Raw genomic sequence first — 14,329 nt, forward strand, 5'->3', positions numbered from 1 at the left:
AACAAATCTCCTCTTGTTTGGGTCAGAGGGAGATGAAATGAACCTGGGTGAAGGAGTAAAGGGCCTAGAAGAGGGATATAAAGGCCTCTTGCCAAGATTAGAACTAGTTGCACGAGCTTCATTTTCAATCTCTTTCAATGAATTCTCGGCCCATAAAGCATCATTATAAATGGAAACAAAGCTAGTGGAATCTCGGCGGACCATACTTTTGATCTTAGGAGAGAGCTTTTCAAGATAGAGGAAGGCTTTTTCATTGTCATCCTTCACTAATCTAGTGGCATAATGAGCCAACTCGTTGAATTTGTCGGTGAAGGTCTGAACTGGAAGGCTTCCTTGCTTCAACTCCATGAATCCCTTCAACTTCTGTTGTTTCAACTCTTGCGGATAGAAATGGGCCTCCACTAACTCCTTGAAACGTACCCAGTCAAATCCCGGTTCAGCTGAAACGGTAGGCCCAGTCATGGACCACCACCGGTCTGCTTCTCGTACTAGGAAGTGAGAGGCTAGCTTCACTTTATGTTCCTCCTTGACATCATACAACGTGAAGCTTTTCTCCAACTCCCGAAACCACCCTGTAAGAGCAGCTGGATCAATCTCTCCACCATAAGTGGGAGTGTTGATTCGGGTCAATTGGTTAGCCACCCAAGTATAGGTGCCTGGAGTACCCTCAGCTGGCGGAGGAGGAGGAGCTTGTTGATTTTGTTGATTTTGTTGGTTTTGGAGAATTTGAGTAAGAACTAGTAAGATAGCATCATCAATGTATCTCCTTGGCGGAGCCATCTTACAAAAGGGAAAAATTTAATTAGTACCTATCAATTAGCAATCACAAACAGACTACCACATAAAATCCTAATTCTACCCATCCTACCCTTCTCTCAAGTTTATTTTTAAAGGTCAAGTGATTCTAAGTGGGGTGCACAAACGTGCATCGGGAGCAATAGGCTCTGATACCAACTGTGACACCCTTATACCTAGCCTTAAATAATTACGTAAATTCTACAGAAAAACTGGTAGGATATGTTTGTAAATGGTTCAACTAGTCAAAAACCTGCAATTTCAAAAAATTTTCTTCCTAAACCATTCACAACCAATCCAACTCAAGAAGAGTGTCAACAACCCTGCAAAAGCTGATAAACTAATTTACATACATAACTAAAGACGCGGAAATATAAGGATACAAACCAAAATAGAAAAGGGAGACATATGTCCCTTCAAATTATATACAAACCAAAAGTGTAAAAGGTTATATACATAAGAAAGCCAATCTAGGTCCAAGGTTCCTTGCTCACTAGCTCGTCTGTGACCCCAACTAAGCATCAACAACCTGTCAATCGCATTTTATACAAATACGAAAGCCACAATTCAGTGGGGAGTAACTTCGAGTCCTCCCAGCCACGAATCGTCATAATTAATGTAACATGTAGTAAAACATGTAACCTATATGATAATTCATCTAATTTCCAAGCATCCTAACATATGAATGCTAAATTGACTAATTTAAACTATCATGTGAAAAATTTAACAAATTGTAATCCAAACTCTATCAACCATAGCCGGCTTGCATCTCACCTTCTATGATTCATAGAATCATCAAACAAGAAAGGGCAATATATCAAAGACAGGCATAAGTTCTTAGTACGGTCAATAGTCACTTTGTAACTCGAGTCTATACCACGAGGTAGGGAAGGTAATCGAACCGGTATCTTGGCTCAGCGGTTAATATTAATAAAACATGGCCAAAAGACAACACAACCCTAGCCTAAAATCTGCGCAGACCTAGACATGCGGATACACACCACCGCACCCAAGACCCACAATTTTTCTAAAACAAAGTGGGTACCCTAAGGAGTCCACCAAAGGGTTGGCTAGTACTTAAGCTGACCACTTACTATCAAAATAAGTAACTGAGGTCATGCCCCAACTTGGATATAAATCCACTAGTCAGGAACACAAAGGCTATCAAGCAGTGAACATATACTCGTCAAAGACACTACTACAAATTTAGGCAACTACAACGCCCCTTTAACAACGATTATTCACGAAAATCACAATAGACGTTGTAGAATGTATGGCGCGAATTTTACTAAAATAAATTACAACGGGTATGGTTATAAAAACCGTTGTTATTAGTTTTAACAACGGGTCACACATGCACAACCGTTGTTAATAATTTGGCGCAAAATTGGCGCAAAGTTAGTGAAAAGTAATTACAACGGTTATTTTTGAAACCCGTTGTTAAAACTTATTCAACAACGGGTGTTTTTTACAACCGTTGTTAAAACATATTTCACAACGGTTGTTGTTTAATAACCGTTGTCAATACCTTCCATACTATAAACCACACAAACAGAAGTCTGCTGCAGCCACAAAACACAACCCTTAATACACAAACACAAACACAAACACAGCAGACAAACAAACACAAAACACATACACACTCTCTTTCTCTCTTTCTCTATTTCTCTCTTTCTCATCGTCGCTTTATCTTCTCGCCGTCATTGTGATTTCATCGTCTATTACGTTCTGTATTTATCAGGTAAATCTCGCCGTCACTGTCATCGTCATTATTTTCTTTTTCTATTTATTTCTTTTGCATATATGTGTTTTTATCGACCATTATGTTATTTGTTTAAGTATTGTTCGCATAATTAGTTACTAAAACAATGAAGAAGCAAGATGAAGAAGTAAGATAAACATAATTAATATATATATATATATATATATATATATATATATATATATATTTATAAATACATAAATTAAAAAAAAAAATTACATATGTAAAAATGCAATTCTTATATTTTCATGGAGGATCTTATTGTGCTCTATCGTATCCATCCTCTCCTCCTTGGCTATTTGGAGGTTCCGTTCGATTGATTGCTATATCGTCATATAGCCGCAGCTGCTCTTTGCTCCGTCAAGCCATCTTCTTTGGCGTGCTTGATGCGGATCGAGCTTCCGCAAGGTAGCTCTGAAACTTTCCTCAATATGGAGGAACCGGCGGATGAAGTTGTTGTTGTTCTCGATCATGGTAAGAGTCTTTAGGATGAAATCATTCATTTTCTTAGAGTTTTTTGAGTTTGATTTGAAAGATTAAGTAGAGTTTGTTTTAACAGTTAGAGTTTGGAGATGAATATATGAGATAATGGAAATGTTAGTTGAGATATGCAATGTATTTATACTAAGCAATGTGTGGGTTGAGTTAATTGCTTTTTAATTAATATATATGTTAGGAAGTTGTGCCATAATCATCATCATCTCTCTCAATAATGCTGCTTCAAATCCTATTACTAACCCTTCTCATTCCATATTATCCGTTCATATGTACAGTGAATGTCAGTAATAATGCATGCATTGGAATTCTAACAGGCCGTAATTATGCATGCATCTAGTAATATTTAATTTTTTTTTTTATTATTTTTTAAGAACAAACAACAACGGTTATTTTAAAACAACCCGTTGTCTTTAGTTATAACAACGGTTTTGTATATTACAACCCGTTGTTATAACTTTCCCCCCAAAATTGAGTCACACTTTCCACAACGGTTTTTTATACATAAAACCGTGGTTAATAGTTTTAACAACGGTTTCCTTAAGTAAACCAACCGTTGTTAAAACCTTCTACAACGGACGCTTTAACAACGTCCGCTTTTTTATATAACAACGGTTTTTGACCGTTGTTATAGCCTGTATCTGTAGTAGTGAGACTATAAAGACCTATCTATGATGAAGGCCGAAATACTCACCTAGGACCTAGTCCCAGCTAGTCCCAGCTTGAATACTTTAGCCCACACCACACAAGACTCACCACACAAGTCAAGTAAGACACCCACTTAACCATAAGAGGGCAAAGAGTCCTACTTACCAACATAAATTCTAACATTCTATCATGTGAAAGGCTATATAAATGTCTATTCAGCATACAAACCCAACAGTATCCTCAATAATTATTAAATACCAAATTTCAATTCTAACAATATTAACCATATTAAAGGCTTCAGGGAATCTAGGGCCGTTTCTACAATATGAGAAGCTACTTAAATCAACTAATTACACATGTGAGATAGAAATATAATGAATGGCCTAAAACAAGAAAAAGGCCGACTATCTAATTCATTCAAAATTTCATCCAACCGAATTTTTACCCGTAACCCCAGCCCTGCGACAGGTACGGGTCAAATTGCGGCCGACCAATCACTCAATTAACTGACATCGCATCAGTCAAAGGGACTAAGGCTCAGTTTTCGGCACAATCAACAAAACATTACAATTATCGCTATAAAATTCATTTTGTAAACTATCCTAACATGTGATAACTATTAATATAAGCATAGTTTTACCATTAACATAATTTTTCTTACTAAAATGATTCAATTCCTAAAGTGTACTCATACTAACTATGTCATTAATAAACCTGAAATGACAAATTTTGCATGGAAAACCGCGGAACAAGCAACGGACCGACCCGGGCCAGCCGTGGGCTAGCCGTGGGCCTGCCACGGGCCTGCCGGCCTGCTGCCGCCACCCTAACACCCTCTTTTTTTTTACCGTTTTTCTTCATTTTAACTCGTTTTAAGCAATATCTAACCGTTCCCATATCATTTCCATACTATTATGCTAATTTAATCTAACAATTGACATGCATGCAACCATTTTAAACATGTGAAAATTACTACACAAACAAAAATCATAAAACATACCAAAATCAAAACATGTGACGATCTTTCGTCGAGTAACTCGAAATATGTTACCTTAAGCTAGAAAATGAGCAATTAGCACCTCAAAACCCAAACCCTAACGACAACTAGCCGCTATCCTCTACAATATACGAGTCCCCGAACTCGTCTTCCAATTCTTCACCTAAATAAACAATAAAAACACAATATATAAGCTTAAATACCGAATTTACCGAAATTTCGTCTTAAAACAACTTAATGAAAATTGAAATTAGAACATACTAAGTTGTAGATCTCGGCGAGGGGATTCCGGAAAGGTAAATTTCGTGAAAATCCGAGTAGAAACGAAGAAATTATGGCCAAAATAGCTTGATTATGTGAAAATGGTGTTTTTGGTAAAAGGATAATAGAGAAGATGAAGATAGAAAGTAAGAAAATCAGAAAAAAGAAAGAAAAGGGGGAAGGGGTGCCGCGTAAGGGAGAAAGGAAAGGAGGAAAGGAAGGTGCGGGATTTTTAGTCGGGATTTTTACGAGTCGGTTTTGACTCGTTTCAATAATAATTAAATCCGTAAGTCAAACGCAAATTCCGTCAAGACCAAAGTTTTTAAACATGAGATTACAAGAAAATTGAGTATTCATACGACCCATTTCCAATTTCGTTTACCCAACGTTCAAAAGAATTGTCATTCCCCCCCCGATACGCCCTTATTTCGAAATAAAAAGTTTTACACGGTTTAAACTATTTTTAAACATTTCGAAACTATCAAAATAAATACTTTTCTTCAAAATATAATAAAATTATATTTCTTTGAATTATTTTTACTTTAATTACTTTAAATGTCAAATTTTATTTGATTAATAAATTATTTCCGAAATATATTAACGGTCCGAAATTACGGGGCGTTACATAAAAGACTACTCACGACCAAGAATTATGATTACAATTAGAATTTTAATAATAGAAGATAACATATTTAAATAAATTAATAAAACAAATATAAAAGAGATGAATAAGGGAGATTAATATAGTATTAACTACGAAAATGATAAGTTGAGAACTTTGAGCTTGTCGTTAAAGAATAGCATAAAAGTGTAAAAATATGAATAAGATAATTGATGTGAATAATGAGAGAATAAATAGAATTTAATATGAAACTAATTATTTTATTGCTTATTGTTGTGTTCTCTCTGTCTCTCTTTGTTCTCAAAACCAAATCACCTTCATTATATAGGCGATCATTTGAGCTTTCAAATTTAATTATACATGTAAGTTTAGAACAAATAATTAATGTAAATACATTGCTTATAAAATTATTTCTATAATTTGTGCTTTTAGTGCATGACGTTTCTTCAAATGCCGAATGTTTCATGAATCAAAAAATTTATTTGAGATGTTTCATGTTGTAATTATCAGAATAACTCTTCATCCACGTAAATGTTAGCATGCGTTTTCTTCTTAAAAATCCTTCAATGTAACATCATCAAATTGAATGCTTCAAGACTTGATGTTACAATGCACTAACTTCTACGAATATTCTTCTTTATTTCATCATTTGTAAAATGATGGTCTTGTCAACATTTTATTTAATTGTTGGCTTTTCATTGTATTTTGGACTGCTTTGTCTTTATTTTGTGGACTTGGAGGTTTTGAATCTGAGCTTGAAGTCCTTATTTATTTTGTCGTCTTTTATTCATCGCCTTTGTAACACCCCAACTATCCGGCCACGATAATTGGAGCGTTACCATCTCGGTTTCCCGATGTAGTGTTTCTAAACTTCAATCAAAGAACATTTGTTATAAATATAATGTTAAAGAATTACATAAATATAAACAAATGAATAAATAAAATACAACCCATGACATCTATACTCTCCTAGCCAACTAGACTCGTCTCATGATATCATCAAGCTCATTCCGTCTCCCGTGTACTATCCAAACAACCTGCAGAGATAGGTGACAATTACACAGACACACAAACGTCAGAAACGATAAAAGAAAGTGTGACACGACTCAAGTGCGTGAGTCAACAACATGACCATGATATGAATGACACACAATTATCCAACCGTCACGCCGGTAACGGGACACGCCCAGACGTACCTACAACCACTGGTGCCAGGAACACGTCCACGACACCATACTCCCACAAGGTACTCCGAACACGTCCGTGGTACTAGACCCAATAGCGACTCGGGTCTTCTGCTAGACGTCGTGCCTCACCCACACGCGTCCCTCCAAGACTCAAGTCATTAATGTCCACATTCCTATTGGGGTGGGAAACCCCAGTAGGCGACTCAAGCGGAAGACGGTCTCCCAACCGCCTCCCGTTTCCTTAGAACAAGTAACCAACCAACACCGCAATATCCTCCAATATACATGACAAACACAATAAATGCAAGATACTGTATAACATGCCAGTTACCGACTCATTAAATGCAATTAATGACAAACAACTCATTTAACAAATAGACACATTATCGAAACTGAGTAGGATAAACCTACCTTTTTGCAATCCCGTCTAATATGCAAGCAAACGGATACAAATGCGCTCCTCCATAAAATTGGCACCTAATTACGATAATTAAATATAATTACTAACTAATCTAATTAAATAAATACGAATCGCTATTTAATCTAATTATAATTAAATTCAAATCCCGACTTGATTCCCGCTAATTACATGCTTTGAATCCTGACTCATACTCATTATTTAATAATTAAAACCCGTTGTAAATCTACCCAACACCATCCAAACACACGGGTTAAGGCGTGTGTTAACACTCACGAAACAACCCCTATATGCACCGCCGCCCCTCTCCACCGTGGGCCACCTTCACCACAGCCTTGGCCACTATGGGCAGCAGCTACAGCAGTCCCGACACCTCCCCAAAACAGCAGCCACAACAACAAACAGTGGTTGTCCAAGAACTCGACATACACACCCGTTTTCCCTACCTAAACCCAACCCTAACCACCACCATTCAAACCGCCACTACCCCACCTAGTCACGGTGGTCACCACTCATGACCACCATAAACGACCCCCAAGAACGACCATAGACCGATAGCAACAACTGTTGGAGTTTTTGTCCTCCACAATAGTGCATGAGAATATTATTAAATCTCATTAAGGAATATGCATGGGATATTAATTGGCAATACTATTCAGCTGATCAACGTATATCGGTAACGGTTGGCCAACTAGGGTTTGACATTACTGTCGTGAGACGGCGGTGTTCAGGTGATCCCTTTCTGTCACACCTAGAAGAACGAACCCCAACACGAAAGCTAATTAATTGTATCAGATACAGTTTAATTAGTCCCTTGATAAATTGACTAAGAGTTAGTTGATTAATTAATTTAGAGAGATATTGAGTTGTGAACTCGAGGCACGGAAATTATTATTTAATTATGCGATAATTAAATAATAAATTATTTGAGACGGGAATTAATGATTAAGTAGTTAATTGTTAAATTAGTACTAATTGACTAATGTGATTAGTATTGGTACGTAAAATATATGTGTAGCTGTACACGTATATTTACGGAGTGTTTTAGACGATATTAATCGGGAAATATTTAAACATAAATCGATGTTTAAAGTAAAATTTACACGTATTTGTGCGACAAATATAAGAACTAAAATGGACCCGTAAATGGGACATTGGACCGTGTAAATGGAGTGTAGTGGATGATTATAAACATAATCATTTCACTTTGCTTTTTGTTCTTCCATAAGTCATCTTATGATCATTTGCATGTGATATAAGATTGGACAAAAAATAAATCAAGTACACTCCCTCACTCCACCTACTCCCACCGGTTTTCCTCCTTCATATAGACCAACAATTGCTCATTTTTCACACTACTTCATTTTATGTATTTTGCATGTGAATGAAGTTGTTGGTCTTTTCTCTCTAAAATTAATATAAACATTTTTACTAAGTTGTTAGTAAACAAAAATTGTTACTAAGATTGTTAGTAATATTTACATATTATCAAGGGTAATCTTACTAATATCTAGTTAATATTAGTAAGGTTGTTGGGTAAGTTCTTGGGTTCTTTTGAGAGGAGGCTTTCTCTTTGGAAGCTTGGGTTATGGATGATCTTGCCATTGATAAATAGCTCAAGAACAACCAAGATGGTGATCTTGGTTGTGCCCAAATACTACCATTTTTCAATGGAAGAAATATTATTTTCCTCATCTTTTATATTAATATGCTTTTATATTGCATGCATGTTACATAGATCACATAAACACAAATTATGAGATAATTTGTTTTTTAGTTAGAGAGTCTAATTAGGATCTATGATCTTTCAAGTGGTATAAAAGCTTAGGCTTGTAATTTGCATGTTGATTTTAAGCATATTAATAAATTATGAGATAATTTATAAAAACTCAAAAATTGTGTTAGAAGAGGTTTTAGCATGAAAATTTTTGGGCATGCATATCTACTGATCTCAAAAGGTTTGTGGTAAAATTTGGTAATTTATGAAGTTATTTTGCTTTTTTTTATGATTTTTTGTAGAAACCGAGTCAAAAATGTCGTATTTTGGTTAAGAGTTAACTAAAAATAGTTAAATGTTGATTAGGGTCTTGAACGTTTTATGGTGTTTCATGCATATTTTCTACAGATTGTATGTAAAATTTTGAAGGTTGGTTTGAAATTTTGCATGTTTATTGATTTTATGAGATAAAAGTCGATAAAAGTGAAATAAATTAATCATATACTCGTAACATTTGTTCCTACCCTTGATAAATTTATGTACATTTAAAAATATGATTTAAAAGTCAATAGTGAAATTTAAAATGTGATTTCACCTTATTTTGATGTTTATTGGTTTTTGTGGTTAAAAACTGATAAATATCGATCTTTTTCTTCATAAAATTTCATCCGAATTTTTGGGGCACTTTTTCTGAAATTTTGGTGTTTTTGGGAGTGTTCCAGAATACTAAAAATTTTTGTTTCAATTTTTGGTAATATTTTCAATTATTTTGGATTTATTACTTAAAAGTTATGATTTTACCAATTAAATTAGCAAAATATCACCAAATCAAACTAATTATTCATCATTAAATTAGTGAGGACTAATTTTGAGGTTCAAAACAGTTTGGACAATTAGTTTGGACTCAAATGATATTTAAGAGTTGATTATTGATTTTTACAAGTTAAAAATCGATTAAATCCACAAAACCGAGATGGATACCAACGATTGATAGATAGGGCTATTTTTGCATCATTTTACAGCATTTTTAAAAATATTTATTTAATTTGAATGAATGATTGTCATTTATTTAAAGTATTTATTTTGTTGTACCTAGTATGACCTAGTTTATTTTAATCCTTATTACCCGAAATGAATGGGAATAGCGATTTGTTTGTAATTAAATACGATCTTATATCGTCGGTTTGTAATTAATTAATAGTTTTATTTATTTTATTAATTAATATATAATAGGAATAGATATGTAATTTAAATTGTAATAGTTATTCTTACCGGCGTTTCCAAAAGACGGATTACATCGAGACGGAGTCTATTTTTGGAAGGTGTTCCAAATCCCACAAGAAGAAGTCACTTTTGGAATGAAGAGGCAAGGGACCAAGGAGTTGGTTTCCGATGTGTAATAGTCTAGTTTATTTTAACTAGGTGGCCATACTAGGATTATTCATATGCTTGCTTGTTTTTATTTTCGCGCATGCCAAAATCGCCATTCACATGCATTTTATTTTCGCGGTTGTCAATTCATGTCATTTACATTCACCGACTTAGTTCACTTATAGGGAATTTATGATTAAATTGACAAGATCTCTCACATAACTAAAATTGAGATTAGCCTTACTGTTTTAGCAGGATTTTCCTGAAAGGATCCGGCTTAATTATAGAGTAATTAGGGTATCTAGTTCTATAAGTTTGGAATAATATTATGAGTAAATAACAAAGAAGGACTAAGTATAAAAGATATCACTTGTATTTATTTAATAAGCTGAGCATAAACTCGTGTATGTAATTGAGTATACAGGAAATAGTAAGAGATAAATTAATTGATCACTAATGAATCACCTACTTTACAAATGATCGATCATGCTATTTATAGTTCTACTAATATTAACGTTGTATTCAATCTCAACGCCCTTCTCAATAGTCGGAGCTGTTACCTGATTAATAGGGCACATTCCCTATTAATCCGCTTGACCCGTTCTTCTCTAACTGTTTTTAGCCTTTCTCCTTAATCACGTCTTGATTCATGGGAGTGATATAGTCTTGTGGTTAGACTTGGTCTTCCTTGAGAATAGGACGTGGCCATTTAGTTTGTATAACTGTATTTCTTGTTCTTCTTCTTAATCCCAATTTTTTGCCTAGGTGTCGTGTCGAGGCTTCTCTGTACTCACCATCGAGGCTTTTCTTCCAGGATTTAGTTGCCTTCTTGCTATAATATTCTTCAATAGTTGAATAGTAGTCAGACTTGTCCGGTCCTAGGTTACTTCGGTCAGACTATTAAGGTCAGGCCAGGTTGGAGTCAGACCAGGCTAAACTGGGCCTAACAATTGCCCCTTGACATTTTACCCATCTTGGATCGGCCGGGGGTGAGATGTCAACTTTACCGGTTTAAACAATAAGAAGAATCATATTTATTCAGTGACTCTTAGACTCCTATTTACCGTTGAACACTGCAACGGCTAAGTGATGTCATCTTTGACAGTTTTGCAATTCCTAGGGTCTCCATGTCGTTATACATCTTCTATAAATACGGTATTTGGGACGAGATTATTCTTCACCAATTTTCCTCCACTTTCTTTGCTAAATTTTCTTCTGAAATTCTCCCTATTTCTCAAACAATCTTGTTTCGCTAATTTATACTTTTTCGATAATTTAACTTCATCACAATAAATCAAACAATAAAAGACATGGGAGCCAAAAAATGTCCTTCATCCGAGCTAAAACTGCTGTCTGCTTTGTTGAGCCCGAACCACGAGATGTTCGGGAGGAAGAGGTGATGGAAGTTGATCCTCCCGCTCGTCTTTGTGGCTTTTAAGTACCAGGACTCTGTGTTCACTGCCCTTCAATCTTTGGATCCTTACTTTCCTGAGGAGAACTTGTTGAAAACAAATTATGACAAGATATTAAGGGAGAAGAAAATAATTCCTGAGTCGACTGAGGTATGGATCCTTGAATCTTGTCCAGTCAGAGCTAACTGGGTGTCACCTGGTTGGTTTTGTATTTTTGAATGGGCGTTCAAAGCAGGCTGTAAGTTACCTTTTACCCCTTTAATGATCGATACCATTCGTGCAATGGAAGTATCACCTTTTCAGATTATGCCAATGGTTTGGAAACTTATCCATTCTGTTGAAAATTTGTGTGCTAAGCACAATCTCACAATTACCCTTAATGATATCAAGGCAATTTATCATATGAAAAATCCAGTTAATGGTCGTTTTAATTTGAGAATTAAATCAAAAATGTCTCCATTAATTACTAACCTGGATTCTGGAGATGATAAAAGTTGGGCAAAGACTTTCCTGTTTGTCCGGACTGAGACTTTGGGATCAGGCTTTGATTATCTGAGATATCCTCCCTTGGAGAGTGGTAGGTTTCCTGTACTCTTATTTTGCAACATATATTACATGAAATTAGTAGATTTTGATTTTCACCTGTGTAATTTTGACGGTTTTTTGCAGCTCCTGATTGGAGCTTTGATCCTCTTGATGAGGAAGCTGTTTCCAGGATAGAGGCTTTCCTTGATATTCCTGAGGAAGAGAGGACATGGCCAGCTAGTTTGGGCAAGGAATTGTTGCCCCGGTATATGAAGACCGAGCTGACTGGGGTCAGAGTACCCAAAGGCAAGCCTAGCTCTACTGCTCTTTCCTGTACGTCTTCTATATGTCTTTATGTTAAATGTTATCTTCTTGTCATTTCTTGTCTGATACTTACGCATATTCTTTATGTATTCAGTATTTAGGTCTTCTGCTAGGTTGGCCAGCTTTTCTGCAAAGGATTTGAAGGCAGGGGTGGCTAGGATTACTGAACAGTCTAAGAGCCAGGAGGCTAGTGGGAGTGACAAAACGCTTGATATCCTGGTTTCTGATGTCCAGCCTTCTCAAGACCCATCCAGGATAGTGTCACCAGAGGTCGTCCAGGCTCCAAAAAGGAAGAGGGAAGATGTTATCCTCGAAGAGGAGGAGGGAGAGAAAGAGCCTATCCAGGCTCAGCCAATCAGGAGTATAAGGCAAGTGCCTGCTAGGACTGATGACATGGATGATGCCCGGGCACAGATAAATGAGTTTTCTGCAAAAATGAGCGGCCAGCTCTTGTCTGCTAGTACCCTTGAGTCGTCTACCATAGTGGTTTCTATTCTAACTTCTCTTGTAACAAAGGCTGATGAACCTTCTTCCCAGGCTAAGGAGGTTAGTTGTAAAGGGATATTTTTAATTGTTCATGTGCCTTTTGTTTTGCCTTGTGCTTGGCTGATTGATTTTTTATGTATGTAGGGATTGGATGCCGGGTTGGCTCTCGCTTGTCGGCTCGGGGATGCCAGGCCGGGGTTACTAGTTTGGAGGAAAAACTGGATAACCTTAACCGTGACTCGCATACATCCAGGAGTAATGAGGTAGTACTTCAATCCCAGCTGGGGGCAGCTAGAGAGGCAACTAGGGCTGCTATAGTTTGTGAGGTGGCCGCAAAAAATGCTGAGAAGGTTCTCCGGCAAGAGTTGGAGGCTGAGAAGCAGGCAATGCAAGATCAGTTGAGAAAAAATGAGGAGCTTGCTGCTGAAAAGGAATTGGTGGAGGCGCGGTTGGCTGATGCTGCTCAGTACTTCTTCGGGAAAGGTCGGGTTGATGCTATGAGGGATCCAAAATCTGACCGGGCTAATTGGGATCCAGACCGGGATGAGACAGCATTGGACGCTCAGTATCCTAATTTGGCCAATATGGGTCAAGAAGAAGAAGTGGATTCTCCTCCTTCCAAGGCAAAATCCGACGACCAGGAAATGGTGGATGGTTGTGAGTCGGTTACTGGCTCAAAAATAACTTAGATTTTTCTTTTGGGTTTTGGTCTATCCAGGGGGAATGTCCCTGGAATGAATATTTAGAAGTTTTTTATTATTATTTTTTTTTTGCTCATCCAGGGGAGATGTTTCTGGAATGGATGATTATTAGGTGTGTGGTAGGGCCGACTATTTTGAATGAATAAATATTTGGTCTTTGTTTGTTTCTTTTTGTGTTTTGACAAGGTACTTTTGTAATGTCGGATGTGTGCTGGATCTGACCAATTACCTGACTGGATCGGGCCAGTTTTTGTGCTGGATCTGGCTAGTTTATATATATATATATTTTTTTTGTTATGGGTAGGGTTGTTGCCTGTCTGGAGGGCTTATGTCCCCTGCCTGTCTGGAGGGCTTATGACCCATTTATGTTATACAAATCAGGAAGGAGTTTTCCAGTTTTGTATGTTTATGTGGAACTCAGTATTTAAAGGCCTGTTTTGCAACTGAAAATTGGATATCAGTTGGATATTGATGGGGGTGGCCCCCAATCTTTAAGATTTGTTTTAAATAAAATGCAGCATGTAAAACAAGTATTGAAGATTCTACTTGGTAAAAGTAAACATGAGGACATCGATAAGTACTTGGGCACATAATTTGAAGAAATCATA

General features: G+C 36.5%; 1 long non-coding RNA gene across 1 annotated transcript; it reads right to left on the reverse strand.

Annotated features, from left to right (window-relative positions):
• Positions 1 to 1,250: 1,250 nt before the first annotated feature.
• LOC141614972 (uncharacterized) lies at positions 1,251 to 5,064 on the reverse strand. Its single transcript, XR_012529511.1, has 3 exons — positions 4,959 to 5,064; positions 4,752 to 4,860; positions 1,251 to 1,324 (listed from the first exon to the last, which is right to left on the reverse strand). It is a non-coding gene; the product is annotated as an uncharacterized LOC141614972 (long non-coding RNA).
• Positions 5,065 to 14,329: the final 9,265 nt, after the last annotated feature.

Source organism: Silene latifolia, chromosome 11, assembly GCF_048544455.1.
Source record: "Silene latifolia isolate original U9 population chromosome 11, ASM4854445v1, whole genome shotgun sequence".
NCBI lineage: Eukaryota > Viridiplantae > Streptophyta > Magnoliopsida > Caryophyllales > Caryophyllaceae > Silene > Silene latifolia.